Source organism: Artemia sp. Qi Xiang Cuo, chromosome 5 (genome assembly GCF_049724085.1).
Source record: "Artemia sp. Qi Xiang Cuo chromosome 5, ASM4972408v1, whole genome shotgun sequence".
NCBI classification, from domain to species: domain Eukaryota; kingdom Metazoa; phylum Arthropoda; class Branchiopoda; order Anostraca; family Artemiidae; genus Artemia; species Artemia sp. Qi Xiang Cuo.
This window is the reverse complement of record NC_142798.1, coordinates 3,803,718-3,820,315: the sequence shown is the minus strand read 5'-3', so window position 1 is coordinate 3,820,315 and position 16,598 is coordinate 3,803,718. Positions and strand designations below refer to the sequence as shown.

The following is a 16,598-nucleotide window of genomic DNA, read 5'->3' as shown; positions in this document are numbered from 1 at the left end:
AACAAGTTTTTTTTACTGAAAGTAAGGAACGACGTTAAAACTTAAAACGAACAGAAATTATTCCGTATATGAAAGGGGCTGTCCCCTCCTATACGCCTCGCCATTTGCGTTAAAGTTTGACTTTCTCACAACTCTATTTTTTTAAACAATAAAAAAATTAAGTGTAAAGAGCGAGGCGTTGAGGCGGGGACAGCCCCTTTCATATGCAGAATAATTTCTTTATTGGTATGTCTGTATAGTATTGGTTTTTGGTTTATTGGAAAGCCATTTAGCACAAGAAAAGTAAAATTAATATGCAAATTTTGTTTTAGCTGTTCAATGACGGTGAGCCAAAATAAAAGCTGCATTAACTAAAAAACGATCAGAAATTAAATAAAAAAAACAAGTTTTTTTAACTGAAAGTAAGGAACAAAATTAAAACATAAAACGACCAGAAATTATTCCGTATATGAAAGGGGCTGTCCCCTCCTCAACGCCTCGCTCTTTACGCTAAAGTTGTTTATTGTTTTAAAAAATAAAGTTGTAAGACAGAGTCAAACTTTAGCGTAAAGAGCGTGTCGTTAAGGAGGGGACAGCTCATTTCATATACGGAATAATTTTGTTCGTTTTAAGTTTTAATGTCGCTCCTTACTTTCAGTTAAAAAAACTTGTTTTTTTTATTTAATTATGTTTAAAAACTAAATGTTGCCTTAAGATTAAATCAAAATGCACTGTGATAATGCTAATTCCCAATAAGGCATCTCAGCAGTATCCCAAAAACAACTCAGGGTATTATGTTCAAACTTTCAAGGCTACTTCTGCACTTATAATTTAACCAAATCAAAATAGTGTAAGTGTATCAACGCTATCAAAGAAAACAAACAGATTTTTTTGCGAATGGTATCAAGTTTTCCATTTCAGGTCAACTAGAAGAGGTATGAAACTAAATTAAACACTACTATTTGTGTCCAGATTTTTAAAAGGGTGCATGTTGTTAAAAATTTTCTGAAAAATTTTCTCCGGCACACATAAAGCAGGCCAAACTATAAAGTCTTAAAAAACGAAAAGATTTAAAGTGTTACTTTCTTTTTCCCTGAAAAGACTATGTAATTAAAAACCAAAAAAAATTAATTAAAAAAGGTTTTTCCACAAACTAAGTCTTTCAAAAAAAAGTAGAAAACTCTATTAAACAAAAAATGAGGAGAACCAAAATTAAATAATCTACCAAACGTGAAACTACCACAAATCAGCATCGATAAATAAATGAAACCCAAAACGAACAGAAATTACAATAAATAACCGAGTCAAACTCAAAACGAGCAGAAATTAACATAAGTTGGGCGCAAAACCCCTATGCCTTCCCAAGGCCAGAATAAAATTTGCAATTTACTGAAAAAAATATACGTCATGTTAATGACTAGACAATCGAAAATGCACTGGAAAGAGCCAAGTTTACCTCAACTCAACAAAATCATTATCGTCATTTTAATGACAAAAAACGTCATTTTAATGACTGAGTAATGGAAATGGCTCTTGAAAAAGTCAACACTTATTTCAACTCAAAGAAATAACCATCGTTATTTTAATGACAGAAATGTCATTTTAATGACGGAGCAATGGACAATGCCTTTAAAGGAGACAATATTTATTTCAGCTCAACGAAATTACCGTCATCACTTTAATGACGGGGACGTTCTTTTAATGTTGAATTTACCAAAAATACTCTTAGACCTGTCAGAAGAGCCAATATTTGTCAGAGAGAAAACAAGAACCCTTTTAAAGATGTTATATTTCATGCGTAGTTGCAAAAATTAATTACATGAATCAATGAATTAATTACTTTAAGAAGCAACAAAATATATAATATTATTATTCACTTGTTTTTAACCCTTTAATCAAATTTGGGCCGCCCTGTACTATATTTTATTTATGATAAGCGGTCTCTAGCTTAGTCAAACAGTTCGTGGTAACGAACTGTAAGTAAGGAGCGACCCGGCTCAATGGTAACCGAAACTCTAAAAAACGGAATTTTGATACCAATAGATACATCAAAAGAATCACATTTTAATTTTGATTTCAAATATATAAGCTTCATCAAGTTTAATCTTACCCATCAAAACTTAAGCACCTGAGAAAATTTGGCTGATTTTTGAGAAAAGGGGGAAAGACCCCCTAAAAGCTATAGAAACTTAATGAAAATCACACCATAATATTCAGTGTATCAGAGAACCCTACTGTAGAGGTTTCAAGCTCCTAACTACAAAAATGTGGAATTTTGCATTTTTTGCCATAAGAAAGATCACGGGTGCATTTTTATTTGTTTGTTTTTTTTGTTTTTTTTCCCAGGGGTGATCGTATTGACCCAGTGGTCCTAGAATATCGTAGGAGGGCTCATTGGAACGGAAATTAAAAGTTCTAGTGCCCTTTTAAGTGACCAAAAAAAATGGAGGGCAACTAGGCCCCCTTCCACGCTCATTTTATTTTTCCAAAGTCACCCGATCAAAATTTTAAGATAGCCATTTTGTTTAGCATAGTCAAAAATCTAATAAATGTCTTTTACGATGACTTAATCCCCCACAGTTCCCAGAGGAAGGGCTGCAAGTTATGAACTTTGCCCATTGCTTACATATTGTATTGGTTATTGGGAAGTGTACAGACATTTTCAGGAAGAATTTTTTTCTGGTAGGGGGGGGGCTGAAAGAGGGGGTTACTCGGGAGAATCTTTCCGTGGAGGATGTTTCTTTGGGGTAAGGGATATTTCTATGAAGGGGGCGCCGGATTTCCAAGCATTATTTGAAATACGATCAGAAATTAAATTTAAAAAAACAAGTTTTTTCAACTGAAAGTAAGAAGCAACATTAGAACTTAAAATGAACAGAAATTATTACGTATATGAGGGGGTTCTCCCCCAAAGTCAATACCTCGTTCCTTAAGCCAAATAAGAGCTATAAGAGCTGTTATGGCTCTTAAGCCATAAGAGCTATTAATTCTAATTAACGGCCTTTTTGATTAAGCGGTCATTTTTAAAGAATTGGAACAAAATTCGAACTCTAGCTTAAAGAGCAAGGTATTGATTAGAGGGTGAACCCCCTGATATACGTATTAAAAATATATGAATATAGAAGTTCTTTACGTAAGTTATTTCGTAAGTTACGTATATTTATTACTAATAAAAACGTTCGTAAATAAAATTAAATAAGTTTCGAGAAAGCCATTTAACCAAATAAAAATAAATTAATATGAAAATTGTGTTTTAATTATTCATGTACGGTGAGCCAAGATCAAAACCTGCATTTACTCAAAAACGTTCAAAAATTAAATAAAAAAAACAAGTTTTTTAAACTGAAAGTAAGGAGCGACATTAAAACTTAAAACGAACAGAAATTATTCCGTATATGAAAGGGGCTGTCCCCTCCTCAACGCCTCGCTCTTTACGCTAAAGTTTGACTCTGTCTCAAAACTTTATTTTTTAAAACAATAAAAAACTTTAGCGTAAAGAGCGAGGCGTTCAGGAGGGGAAAGCCCCTTCCATATACGGAATAATTTCTGTTCGTTTTAAGTTTTAATATCGCTCCTTACTTTCAGTTTAAAAAACTTGTTTTTTTTATTTAATAACAGACAGAGATTGAAATTCGCGAAGGCACTAGATTTTAATTGCCTTAAAAATCCTGCACTATTTACTATTGAAGAAGTCAGTCTAGTTCTTGTTCACCAGTAGTAACTTAATAAACTAAACCAAAAAATACATTAAAAAGTACTAGCCTGATCATGTGAGCTTTTAAAGTTGCGTATACCTTCTTATTTATTATAAATTATACCAGGTTTGTATATATCGATCTTATCAGGTGAGTTTCTTTGGTTTTATTTATTTTAAATGGGTGCAATAAAGGGACCGTGGATAATGATAATGATATATTATTTGTAGCTGACTAAGGGAGTAAATGCACGGCATAAACAAATTAAAGCAAAAATACAAACAGATTGACTAAATACAGAATAAAAAAAAATTTGCTGTCCAATTTTGATATCCTCCTGGGACCTGGTGTCCACGTCTGTGGACACCCCCATAAAATATTTTTTGTGCAAAGGCCTCACCACCTAGCAAAGATTTTGTTGTTTCAACATGCTTTTTGGACCTGGAAAGCCATCTACTATTTTTTTCAGAAGTTTTTGCGAATTTTAGTGTTATTTTAAAAATCTAGAAAAGGCTAAAATAAGGAGATGAAAAAAAAGCAAAGGTAAGAAAAAAGAAAAAAAAAGTGGTGAGAACGAGTTCTGAGAAAAATCAGGTGTACTCTCTAGATTGTAGACAGTGCTTAGATAGTTTTAAAAGCAGTTAGTTCGATAAGTGTCATATTTTGGAACTTGGAAAACCTCTATGTCCACGTCTGTGGACATGCGGTTCCAATCGAGTAAAAAGCTAGGGTTGATTTTTTGTAGTTCAAATCTCGATTCTAGTGGGGATAGCAGAGGCCATTGATTGCTTTATTTACTAAATTGGTGACAACCTAGCCGCCACTCACCCATAAGAAATCGCCACCCCTGTAAAGTGTCCCCACCCACCCCCCTTATGTCTACCCAAACCATTTCTTACATACATTATAAAAAAAATTTATTGCCTTTTTTTCAAAAAAAATCAAACAAAATCACAACCCGTAAGTCTGCTAAAAATTAAACTATTTTGTATATATTATTTTTTCATTGTTGAATATTTGGTTATTTTATTTGTTACCCTTTTCACCTTTTTATATTATGACCTATAAAATACTTTATAATTATGACCTATATTTATGACTTTTTTATTTTGTATTTTCTGACTGTTACATTTTGTGTTTTTGTTACAGTGGTAACTCTATATTGTTATTGTATTATTTTGTTATTGTATTTTTTTTTTACTAAGAAATGCAAATTTGGTCCACTAGGGTTTGTGATAGTTATTTTGCCAATCACTATCTATCTAGCTATTAGTTTCAAACTTACTAAACCTGTTCCTTTATTGTAGTTTCCCTTGATGACGCCCTTGGAATGCTCGATGAGAGTGACCTGGACATCTCTGATTTAGATGATGATGAGTAATGGATAAAAAACCACTCCTTGTCGTCTTCAGACTCTGACGGTGAACCAGCTGTTGCAGCCATTCTGTCATCAAGCAGTTATGCTGTTCCTCCAAATGTTGAAAGTGAAGAATCTGATGACAACGCACCCTTAGCAACCCGTGCCAAACGCTTGAAGGCTGACAAAGTATCAGCAACCTTGTCCTGGAGGAAGACTAGGCGGTTCGATAATCATCGTGGCCCGGATGTGGGCCCCGCTCATTTCCAGGACCACGACGATTGGAGTACAGAACAATTCTTTTTGCAATATTACCCGGAGAGCTTCTTTGAACGTACAGCTTTTTGCATGAACTACAACTATCAGTTGGCCCACCACAAAAGCTTGAATGTAACTCCAGCCGAGCTGAAAATTTTTGTTGGCATTGTCATCCTCATGGGGAACCTCAAGTTTCCTTGGATCTGCATATACTGGTCTGGGAAGTTTAGGGTGGAAGCCATATCACAAAAGATGACTCGAGACAGATTCTTCACAATCCGGTCGAACCTGAAGTTTGTTGTTGATTCATAAATCTCAGACGAAAAAAAAACCAAAAATAGGCTTTGGAAGGTGCAGCCGATCCTTGACAACTTCAGGAATATCTGTGTCCAGTTGCCACGGGACAGGAACTGTTCAATTGACGAACAGATGATACCCTTCCAGGGTATGTCGACTCTCAAGCAATATGTCCCTAACAAGCCCAATCCGGTTGGATTAAAGAATTTTGTCCTTGCCAGCTCCTTAGGGCTGATACTTGATTTCCAAATATACCAGGGAGCCACCACCCTGGTAGAAAAGCTGGTAGCACATGGATTGTCAGCTGGGATCGTACTGCGCTTGTCTGAGACCCTACCAGCAGGTACATACCTCTATTTCGACCGATTCTTCTCATCTGTTAAGCACCTCAAAATTCTGGTTGAAAGAAAAATAAATGCAACCGGAACTATCATGAAGAACCGTTTGGGTGCCAACGGCCCAACGCTTTTTACCAAAACAGAAATGAAAAGAAAGAGCAGAGGAACCTCTGTCATGTCTGTGCGCTCAGATAGAAAAGTAGCCATGACCCAGTGGTATGGTAACAAAGTGGTTCTCTTGTCTTCAAACTACAGAGGCATAGAAGAGGAGACAGAGGTCAGATGGTATGACAAGTGCCAGGGGTCTTACGTGCAGGTCAAATGTCCACGAGTAGTCTCCGACTACACCACCTACATGGGTGGTGTTGACCTTGTGGACCGCATGGTTAGCTATTACCGGTTTGAGACACGTACTAAAAAATGGACTGTGCGTCTGTTTCATCATTTTGTGGATGCTGCACTAGCCAATGCATTTCATGAGCTGAAGGGCCATGGGCCAGAATTTTCTGGTGACCTCAAACAGCTCATTGATCTTCGTTTCAACGTGGCCGAGTTTTTGCCCAATTCTGGAAGCTCGGCGTCACGAGGTCAAGAAAATAGCAACGAAGAGCCATTGGGTGAAACTCAACACCGTGTTTTGAGTGTGAAAAAGAGGCCAATCCCTCCACCATATGCCAGAGCTGCACTGCATCTACCAGAATTTTGTGACTTGGCGAATGCAGCTCGGTGCAGAAGGCCTGGATGCTGCAAAAGGTCAAGATGGATGTGCTCGCAGTGTAAAATCATTCTCTGCTTGACACGAGACAGCAACTGCTTCAAGAAATTTCATGAAGAGTAATGTTTTGTTTTCAACGTTTTGACAAATCTCTTTTAATAGACAAAACAGATTTTTACTTTACTCTTAGCTCGATAGGGACCCAATGTCCACACCTGTGGACATCCTCCAGAGGGAGGGAGGGGGGCTCAACTTTTTTTTTTTAGTTGATCAATGGTCAAAATGATTTTTTTTAAGTAAACTACAAAGAAATGAACATAATCAGAAAAGTATTTCTATGGTCAGGTCTCAGGAGGATATTGATCCAAAATATCGACCAGATTTTGTTTTCTATACTGACCTAAACCAGTTAATTTTTTATGAATTTTCTTTGTATGCATTAAAATTCGCTTAATCAAACTGAAATAGGATCTACTTATGTCCAATTTTTTTTGCCATAATCATTGTTTTATTTTAAAAATGTTTACTATTTGAAACAACCTATTATATACTATTAGATCATGTAATAGTATATAATATGATATATCATTATGGTATGTTAATATATTATACATTTATATATATATATACATATATATATATATATATATATATATATATATATATATATATATATATATATATATATATATATATATATATATATATATATATATATATATATATATATATATATATATATATATATATATATATATATATATATATATATATGAATATATGTATCATTATATTATGATGTTACATTGTCCCTTACTATTTAGCGAGAACATCCATTATAACGGATAAACGGTTTGTTTATTGGATATTCGAATAGGATCACCTCATCTCCAATTTTCTCGTTAAAATTATTGTTGTACTTAAAGAAGGTTTATCGTTTATTATGAATTATTATGTACAAATATATCATATTGTATTATATTATATTATGTTATTATATTATATACATAATATATATATATATATATATATATATATATATATATATATATATATATATATATATATATATATATATATATATATATATATATATATATATATATATATATATATACATATATGTATATATATACTGATGGGCGGACGTATATCCGTGATCGGCTCGCTTCCAGAAACATCAACCCGGCTGAAGTGACAACCCTCGCCCTGAACCGACCACTCTGGAGAAGACTGACGGCGCTGACGACTGGTTCCCTCTACGCTGGCGACGCTGCCGAGCAAGAGCTTTAAGTAAGTAATATACTACATAACGAATAAAAAGTCTGTTTGTCGGAACAGAAAGCTCCCGCTCACATTCCGTTTTGTTCCCTCCTGAAGCAGCTCATGATTGTATATTGTGAACCTAAACATTTAAAAATGTATTAATTTTGTTTTATCAGGTACCTTTCTTGAGCTTTAATCTATTATAATTCAAATGTATATTGATTCGAAATATCTTCCATTTTTGTTCTCTCTATTAGCCTATAGGTATACCTTTGAGGAAAGATTAGTTTATTTCGCTATAAATTTGAATTCCTGCAGAAGCAATCTTTGGAATATATATGTTTCGTAGAGGTCAAGGGACATTTAACATACGGAATCTCTTGAAAGAAACCTTGCAAGTCTTACGAGAAAATAGAAATAGAATAAATCCTATAATCGATATGCAATAACTTGTCATCGACTTTTCAAAATGCAACAGCCGTTTTCATTAATTTCATCGATGCGCATTGTTACGACTTACAACAAATTGCTTTTTTTTTACCGAGGGGAGAGGGAGGTAGCACACCTCCTGTAGATACTGTCAGTTTTACAGGTTTCATAGATTATTACCCCTGACTCCTCCCCCCTTACCTCTTACTAGCACACGCACCCTGAAGAGGTCCCTACTTTTAGATTAATTCCATTTGACTTGTAACTTAGAAGATTTTTTGTAAACATTATTACTTTTATAGCTTCTATAGATTATTACCTCCAGAACTGCCCCTCCCCCCACAAACCCAAGGTAATTCCCTAGATTTAAACTAGTTGTATTCAACTTGTAGCTTAGGAGGCTTTTCTGTAAATATTCATACCTCTTTCCAGATGTTATCCCTGTGATATTCTTTTTACTCTGTTAAAAAATTATAATGCGGGAAAACTGATTTTTATTTACTTAAAGAGATTATTTAATTAAATAAATTAGTTAATATCAAAATTTAGATATTAGAAGCCAAGAAATTAGTTAATATCAAAATTTAGCTATAGCAGCATTGTTTTATAAATTAAGAAAATACCTAAATTTTTATTCATTAGATTCAATTTGTTAATTTAATTGACTTAGAGCAATTTATGATTAATATTGTTGTTCCTGTTGCAGTCTAGTAAAGAGCAAACTCTAGTCCATAGTAACCGAAAATTTAAAAACGTGTTTTGAATAATTCTGTCAAGTGAAGAAGAATCACCGTTTGAAGCCGACTCAGAAATTGTAACTGTGGTTTCTATAAATCGTAAGGGTAAAAGTTTAATAAAACAAATCTATACAAATTTCAAAAATATCCTGAAACGCCCCAAAATGGAGTAAGATCGAAATGAAAACCACACCATAGGGACAACTAAATCCTATTTAGGAGGATTACGGTCCCCATCTTGAGCAAAAAGGAAAATCACTTTTTGCACGGGAACCAATAGAAATCCACTATCAAGGAATTGTAGATATCTTTTGTATTTAACCGTGTCAATCATAGGATGTATATGGCGGATCTGAGAACAGCTAAAACTACTACAAGAATAAGCTTGCACAGAAGTAAAATAGTATTTTGGATAAAGGTATTAATAAATTTTCAAATATCTTTGCTTAACAAAAACAGCACAGTTATTGTCCGGTAGCTACTGAAGTTTTCATAATCTTTTTCTCGCGTGAAGACGGGGCTAATATGACCATTTGAAAAACTATCTGGTAGAGTAAATTGATCGAGGCATACTTGGAAACGGAGTTGTAAATAACTAGTTAGAGCAAGGCATTCAGAAGAGACATAATTTCTTTTCTACCTTCTTGAGCTTACACTGGATATTGCCCAATCAATTCGGTAAAGCATTAGACTGTGGTACATGGTTGGGTAAAAATGCTCTTAGCTTTACAAATATTGCCTGGAGGATCGAATTAGTATCACTTAAAATTAGATATACAATGGGTAAAAAATCAAATAGCTTCAGACTCGAATGAGCAACATGTGAATAGCCTTCACTATTATTTACATTCCCGGGAAGCTTTATCGATTGGTCTACCCCACACATTCAAGCGATCACCATGAAAGCTACTTCTGTGTTCAAACTTGGATTTCTATTTAACCTCAAAAACAGCACCAGGGGAAGTACGATCACAAGGAATCCAAGCGCGTAGCCAGAATTTCCCTTTAGATTTAGCATCTTTTACCTCTGTACCGATATTTCATAAAATGATGCTTTCTGGTACCAGTGCGAATTCGCTTATCAGGCACAGTGGATTTAGCTGTAGCTCTTAGAAAAACAATTGTCAGATTATAGCAGAAGTTAAAATTAAAGCGAGCTACTTAAGATGAAACACAAATTTGAAGCAAATGGTAAGGTTAATTCAAGATAACAAAGCACTGATAACAATAGCGTATAGTGGGATATAAACGAATTTCCAACTACACTTATTGTACCGTTTTAGGTTCGTTGGACAAGGTGCAATTATAATTGGCCAATAGAAAAATATGTTTGACCTTTCTTAGAATACCTTTCTTAGAATAAAGGCTTCTCCATACCTTCCTTTTAGTCAAATAAATATGGTATTTAAAAGAATAATTTTTAACACAAAGAATGCCTAAGAAACGGGCATGGCCATCTTTTGATCTACTAATAGAGCTTTTTGACAGATGAATTTGGATAGTTGAGGATAAACCTGATTTTCATGAAATAAACTATAAACTATATTGAATCGTTTAGGGCATGAGAGTTAGCATTAAATAAAGGTAAAAATCCCGAAGAAGTTCACAAGCTTTGAAAAAACTTAAACCTTCATTCTAACAAAAACAACAAGGGCGTCATCATCCGCAAAAGCAACATGAGAATCCAAAGGTCTTAAGTTACGGTTATGGGACGGGAAAATGTACGATGACATAGACGAAAGCAACGAAAATGATTTTCATATCCAACAGCGAAAATTAGGTCATTAATATAAATTTAAAACAGTACTGGTCCTTCAATTGACCCTGGAGGGACACCATAGTCAACTTTTAACGGTTAACGGAAGAGCCGATCAACAGAGTTTATTATACCAGACACGCAAGACTTAAACCAAAGAAACGCACTTCCTCTTACGCGAAAACGAAGATGAAGATACTGTGGGTAAACGAATCAAAGGCTTGACGAACATCCAAGAGTAAAGCAGCAGGAATCAAGAGGGAGTCTAATGGAGATAGTTCAACAGAAATGTGCAAGCAGGCTTAGTTGAATGATTGAGCTAAAACCTATTGAAAATCATGAAAAAAAATATTTAGAGGCAAGAAAATTATCAAGACGAGAAAATATCACATTCCCAAATTTTTGCTAAACACATAAAACAGAGATTTTGGCCAATAGTTAGCTGGATCATTTTGTGGCCCGCTCTTATATATAGTGTTATAACACGAGCAGGTTTAAGAGTCTTCAGGAAAATATATATGTGAGGCCAACACAGATGCTCCTCCTCAAACCCAATTTATTCAAAGCTATACTTTTTACAAAGTTTCACGCGAAGTAATTTGCTTCAGATCCTTTCATATACCTACTTCCTTTTGGTAGATATCTTAAGGTTGTTCCACTATCTGGTATCTGCTGACAAAGCCACCAAACTCTCGAGAATAAAAAATTTACAAAAGCCTGCAAACTATGGATTCAAAAGCACCATGCTTGCTACAAACTCTAGCAACCGCTTCGTGGAAACATATAATGCAGTAAGGAGAGGTTGCTAAGTTTCGTTATGGGAGAAATAATGGAAGGAAGTATGAACTTAATTACTTTGGTAGAAATTGTATAAGGGCCAGCTGACGAAGAATTCTTCAATCCCATCACAATAATTTCTATATCAGACTCTGGTTCTGGAAACATTGAGAATATATACCATGTGGCTCAAGATAAGACCATTCAGTTTATCCTCGACATGTTTACCATCGAGAACCAGACATGGAGGGATTGAAGGAGACTGAAAGAAAGGTCTAAGGACAGAGTTTATCACCTGCCAAGTTTTTCGAGTATCCTTATTACAATCTGAAATATAATTTGAAAACAATTTAAGTAATACTAGGACTCGGCCTTTGGACACACAGAATTATATATATTCTTGCAGATTTGAAATCGCTGAAGAGCAAGAGACTTATAAGCCCTCCAGGGATTTTTTTTTCTCCTCCAACTCCTAAGAAGATCAGAGATCATCAAAGAATTTCGAGTAAAGGCCCTCTTAGATCTAAGGCTAGGTGGCGAAACAGAGCAAATATCAAGAACATTCTCTTCAACAGACTCATAAAAAGTATCAAATAAATGACAAAAATGAAAATCAGTCTCAAAACTACCCCTCAAATTTTCTGCTAATCTTGACCTAAAAAGAGCTAATTCTGCCTTATCAAACCTAAACGAGATTTATTAGACCCATGAGTCTTCTTAATAGTCATATTATCAAAGTAGTAGTTAGAGTAATCAGTGAAATGGTCAGAAATGTCATTTTCTAAGACATGATTTTGGATCAAAATAACCGCACTTTCAATCGAAGACGCTGTGCTCTCTGTTATGCGAGATGGGACACATACAAAAAATAAAGTACCTGTATACAAGTATAGATATTTAAGACCTCATATCCATCAAATTTAAGTTAAAATCTCTCATAATAATTAGCTGTTTTGGCTTCTTAAGGATTGTATCCTGTATTCATTATCGAAACATAGGAATGACAGGAATGAGATCGATAGATATTACCAAGAATTAAATCCTTGCCTCTACATTCAATATTGATGAGCAGTGATTCAAAGACACTTTTGTTTTACTGAAGATCATATGATTACTCATTTGACTTCTGCTTGTTTTAATTTTAAATTATTTTAATTATTATATTGAATATTATGAATACTATAGTCATTCAAGTTATATTATAATTAATTACATTATATTATATTAAATATTACAATTATTACATAACGTTATTTCTCCTCATCTTAGGTTTCATTGTGGTTCTTTACTCCTCTTTAAAAACTACTTTTTGGGAAACTTTTTTGGGAAACTTTTTTGGGAAACTTTTTTGGGAAACTTTTTTGGGAAACTTTTTTTTAGGCAGCGCCCTAGCGCTGCCTAAGTAAAGAACGATGTGGGCACAATGTGTTGTTTTTTGGTTCTTTATACCTGGGCACTTCGTATCGAAGGAGTTGTCGTAGAAACTTCGAAAAGTGCTCACTCGATTGGAAATTGGAGTGGCTAGTGCCCTTTTTAATACTCGAAAGTGATTGGAGGGCAAAAGGCCCACCCCACGCCCATCGTTCCCCCAAACACATCCAATCAAAATTTGAGATAGCCATTTTGTTCAGCGTACTTGATTTCCAGATAGAAAATATGTTTTGAGGAGGACACTCCCCCACAAACATCAGGGCCAGGGTTTTAAGTTATGCCATGGGGGCATATAAGGTTTTTATAGAAAGCGTTGTCGTAGAAGCTTCAAAACAGGCTCATTCGATTGGGAATTCAAAGGGCTAGTACCCTTTTTCATAGTCAAAAGTGATTGGAGGGCAACTAGGCCCCCCCCAACGCCCTTCATTCCCCCAAACACATCCAACAAATTTTGAGATAGCCATTTTGTTCAGCGTAGTTGATTTCCAGATAGAAAATATGTTTTTGAGGAGGATACTCCCCCACATCCCTCAGGGTAAGGATTTTAAGCTATGCCCTGGGGGTATATGAGGTTTTTAAAGAAGGCGTTGTCGTAGAAACTTCAATAAAAGCTCATTCGACTGGAAATTCAAAGGGCTAGTGCCCTTTTTAATAGTCGAAAGTGATTGGAGGGCAACTAGCCCCCCCCCACCCCCAACATTACCCCAAACACCTCCAAAAAAAATTTTGAGATGCCCTGGAGAACCTTATGAGAGAACCTTATATGCCCTGGGGGTATATAAGTTTTTTATTAAAATTTTTGTCGTAGAAACTTGAAAAAGGGTTCATTCGATTTGAAATTCAAAGGACTAGTACCCTTTTTAATAGTCGAAAGTGATTTGAGGGCAACTAACCCCCCTCTCACGCCCACCTTTTCCCCAAACACATCCAATAAAAATTTTTAAATAGCTATTTTCTTCAACATAGTTTAAAGTTTTGGAAATTAGGTCTTTAAGGATGACAACCCCTCCTCCCACAGCCCTTAGGGCAAGGGTTGTAAGTTATGCCCTGGGGGCATATAAACTTTTTATTGAAAGCGTTGTCGTTGAAACTTCAAAAGGGTTCATTCAATTGGAAATTGAAAGGGCTAGTGCCTTTTAAGTGATTTGATAGCGACTAACGCCCCTCTCACGCCCACCATTTTCCCAAGCACATCGAATTAAAATTTTGAGATTGCCATTTTGTTCAACGTAGTTGAAAGTTCTGGAAATTTTTCTTTTAGGATGATAACCCCCTCAGAGCCCTCAGTGCAAGTTTTGTAAGTTTTGCCATGGGGGAAAATAAAGTTTTTATTGAAAGCGTTGTCGTAGAAACTTCAAAAGGGCTCATTCGATTAGAAATTCAATGGGCTAGTACCCTTTTTAATAGTCGAAAGCTATTGGAGGGCAACTAGCCCCCCCCCACGCCCTCCATTCCCTCAAACACATCCAATCAAAATTTTGAGATAGCCATTTTGTTCAGCGTAGTTGATTTCCCGATAGAAAATATGCTTTTGAGGAGGACGCTCCCCCACAACCCTCAGGGCAAGGGTTTTAAGTTATGCCCTGAGGGAATATAAGGTTTTTATAGAAGGTGTTGTCCTAGAAACTTCGAAAAGGGCTTATTCAACTGGAATGAACTTCGAAAAGGGGTCATTCGATTGAAAATAGAAAGGGGTGATGTCCTTTTTAATAGTCAAAATTGATTTGAGGGCAACTAATCCCCCTTCCACTCCCACCCTCCCACGCCCATCCTCCCACGCCAACCCTCCCGTTTCTGCTATTTAAAAGTTAACCTAATCAAAATAGCGTAAGGGTATCCAAACTATCAAAGAAAGTTTAGAGATTGCGAATGGTATCAAGTTTTCCATTTCAGGTCAACTAGAGGAGGTATGAAACTAAATTAAACAGTACTATTTGTGGCCAGATTTTTAAAAAGGTGTATATTGTTAAAACCTGCTGAAAATTTTTCTCCAGCATACAAATAGCAGGCCAAAATATATAGTCTTAAAAAACGAAAAGATTTAAAGTATTATTTTATTTTTCCCTGAAAAGACTATGTCAATATAAAAACGAACTGAAATTAATTTTAAAAAATTTTTCCACAAAATAAGTTTTTCAAAGAAAAGTAAAGAACTCTATTAAACAAAAAATGAGCAAAAATAAAATCAAATAATCTACCAAGCGTGAAACTACCAAAAATCAGTATCGATAAATAATTAAAACCCAAAACGAACAGAAGTTACAATAAATAACCGATTCAAACTCAAAACGAGCAGAAATTAATACAAGCTGGGTGCAAAACGCCTATGCCTTCCCAAGGCCAGAACAAAATTTGCACTTTACTGAAAAAAATACAAATGTCTTTACTTTTATAACTTTAATAAATCAAATAATTTTAACATTTTTATTACTAAATATCAGTATTAATAAATCAAATAATATTAAGATTTTGATTACTAAATATCAGTAAATGTATATTAAACTAACAATGCACATTCATTTGTAATGTAACTGAAGGTAATTGAAATTGTAATTGAAGGTAATGATGTCCAGACATGGGTGTTTAGTTAAGCACACTTGGAAACGAGGCTTAAGGTAAAATATCCTCCTCAAACGTGTGCAGTCAAAGGAAAGTAAAAGTAATTAAACTTCTAATTCTATTCCATGGGGATGGAGGTACTTTAGACTAATATTAAATGGAAATGGCGATTACGTAAGTATCGCCTCTCCATCATCTATGATTTCGACTGTGTTCACTTAGTATAAATTCTGGCTGATTTGTCAACACTGTCTTATATTTTTCAATTTCAGATTCCTTCAAGTTTTTCCAATTGGTGGCTTTTGCTTACGATACAGTGTTGAAGATAGTTTATTATAATTCAGTTTCTTGCAGGCAGGTCTGTGAAACTCATAAGCCCTTCAAGAAGGCTTGCCAACCTGAAAAAAACTGAGTTGGAAACCAAGGCAGAAATTTTTTTGAAGGTCCTTGAAATCTTAGAAGCAGGTAAGCAACTATTTTCTAGAATACTTTTAGAATAGACTTGAAGGTCATTGAAGTCCTTGAACAGGGGTGCCATTTGGGGGGGGGCAGGGGTGGTCCATTGCCCACCCTAATTTTTCTGGGGGGCCCCAGCTTCCGCACAAAAAGGCCTTTTTTTTATTTTACAAAATATACAGGAACAAAATTACAATTAGCAATTAGTCAAAATTTTGAAACTGCTACATTTATATGTATATTAAATTAGATAATAGTGAGATTAAAAGTGCAACTGGTTCGTGCACAGGGTTGCCAACTGGACATATTTTATGTCCAAAGGACATATTTCTACGTGCCTGGACATAATGACATAATAGGGCAAAAAATGGACACATTTTAGACATTTGGGACATAAAGTGGACACATTTTCCAAAATTATTATGTAAAACAAATTACTTTCATAAAAAAATGTCATTCATCACCAAATGAGTGCTAAGACTTATATCTACTAATTTTTTTAGCTCTGTGTTTATTTTCCGGGATTGCTTGCTCTTCCCTGAAGCAGG

General features: G+C 34.9%; 1 long non-coding RNA gene across 1 annotated transcript in view; it reads left to right on the top strand.

Moving 5' to 3' along the window:
- Window positions 1-16,059, top strand: part of LOC148951730 (uncharacterized) — a 197,301-nt gene extending 181,242 nt beyond the window's left edge. The window contains exon 3 of the long non-coding RNA XR_016141752.1: window positions 15,949-16,059. This is a non-coding gene — a long non-coding RNA (uncharacterized LOC148951730). The remainder of the gene's footprint in view (window positions 1-15,948) is intronic.
- The last annotated feature ends 539 nt before the right edge of the window (window positions 16,060-16,598 follow it).